This window comes from Ornithorhynchus anatinus, chromosome 1 (genome assembly GCF_004115215.2).
Source record: "Ornithorhynchus anatinus isolate Pmale09 chromosome 1, mOrnAna1.pri.v4, whole genome shotgun sequence".
In the NCBI taxonomy this organism is placed as follows: domain Eukaryota; kingdom Metazoa; phylum Chordata; class Mammalia; order Monotremata; family Ornithorhynchidae; genus Ornithorhynchus; species Ornithorhynchus anatinus.
Window position 1 is genome coordinate 31,668,316 of NC_041728.1, and position 1,976 is coordinate 31,670,291.

The 1,976-nt window shown below is 45.7% G+C and overlaps 1 non-coding gene across 1 annotated transcript; it reads left to right on the forward strand.

The window, feature by feature from the left end:
- Positions 1–895: 895 nt before the first annotated feature.
- On the forward strand, positions 896–1,033 carry LOC114816517. The gene has a single exon (XR_003764301.1). It is a non-coding gene; the product is annotated as a small nucleolar RNA SNORA7 (small nucleolar RNA).
- Positions 1,034–1,976: the final 943 nt, after the last annotated feature.

The following is a 1,976-nucleotide window of genomic DNA, read 5'->3' on the forward strand; positions in this document are numbered from 1 at the left end:
CTACTTTGTGACGAGAAGGCCTCGTGTTGTGGTTAAGGGGATTATATCCAGTTAGACACCCATACGAAACTGAGTGAGCCACACCACGGTTGATCACAATCCTACAGTGGGACGTGGGAAAGGGAACTTCCCATTTTTTTTTTTTAATGCCCAATCCAGAGTCCTCCCTTAGTGTGAACAGCTGGTCTCTTTCACAACCTTACCTTCATTTGACTTCAACACAGTACAAAGTATGCATAGACATAATCAATGCATGGAAACTAATTTAGCCAGGCAGATGAAGCTGGTAAAAAGGTAATCGTCCTAATTAATCCCTGAATGAAATATAACATTTATTAATGTCATATGCCGAGCGTTGGGCTAAATGGTGGGGTTGGTTCACGATGATCAGATGGGTCAGACGCGGTCTCTGTCGCAGCTGGAATGTACTACCCTTATAAGAGAGGGAGCAGCTGAGTCCCTTCAGAGATGTGAGATCTCTGTGATGTGAGAGATACGTCATGAGGGATGATGTCTCCAGACAGAAACTTTCTCTAGGGTGAGAAGCCCAGAGAACTGGAGCAAGAGGAAGATAGGAAAACTAAAGGAGCACAGTAGAAAGGGAGTGAGATGGGATAGGGGTGAAAAAGGAGATGTAGAACCATGTGAAGGGCAAAAGAATAAAGAAGGGGAGAAGGGGGCTGTTTGTTGTTATCATGGGGGTGGGTTTATAAAGGGAGCTAATCAATCAATAATATTTTTATGGCATTTGTTAAGCACTTACTATGGGTCAAACACTGTTGTAAGCACTGGGCTAGGTACAAGTTAATTAAATTGGATTTACTGTGTGTAGACTACTGTACTAACGAATCCTCTTGGGAGGATACATTCAAATTAATGGGCAGGTACCCTGGCCTCCCTCTCAGGGTCGCAGCTGGAGAGTTTCCAGTACTCTACCAGTCTCGACTATGGGAGGGAGAGTCAAGCAGAGGCCTGCCTATTCCATTCCTAGCTTGGGCAGTGGCTAGTGAGGGGAAGGCAATCTGCTACAAGTCAAAACTCACCTGTGCTGGGCAGCAGCATCATCACGGGAGACAGCCAAGGGCGGAGACTCAGGTTTACTGTGCGGAAGGAGGCTGTGGTAAACCGCTTCTGGATTTTTACCAAGAAAGCTCTATGGATACACTACCAGAACAACTGTAGATGGAGGTGGAGCGTTCTGGGAGAGATGTTCCATGGTGTCGCTATGGGTCGGATAATAATAATTATTATATTGTTATATTATTATGCTGTTAAGTATTTGTTAAGTGCTTACTATGTGCAAAGCACTGTTCTAAGTGCTGGGGGCATACAAGGTGATCAGATTGTCCCACGTGGGGCTCACAGTCTTCATCCCCATTTTACAGATGAGGTAACTGAGGCACGGAGAAGTTAAGTGACTTCTACCCCTGTGCTTAGTACATAGTAAGCATGTAACAAGTACAGTTATTAATATTATTATTAAGTGGTTTTCTGCCACCCCCGGGGTCGGGGGGAGTAGGAAGGAAGGGGGACAGAGGGAGGGAAAAGCTTCCAGGTGCTTATGAAAATCAGAACAGTCAAATCTTTCAAAAACACTCCTTTTTTTCTGAGGGTGGGGATGCAGGGTATCCATGTGAAAATGAAACTAAAGATGGCACAGCTGTGGAGGCGGGGGTGGCAGTGACTCAGTGCATGTGTGATAGACACCTTGGGAGGGACAAAGGCATTGTACCGCCCCTGCGATGAGTCGCCCCGAAGAGGCGGCATCCGTCCCTTACTGCCGGAAGCCCGCCCTGGTGCTTAGCACCTCTAAAGCACTTAATAAATATCTTAGTTCAATATGGTTTGATGATATCCTATTTTAAAAGGCACAGTAAAAGCCAAGTTTCAGACAATGTTGTATCTCAGCTGAAAATTGTGAGTTGCTGAGGGGATTATGGCACACTGCCTTCAAGAAAGGAGTGGCTGACTGAGCA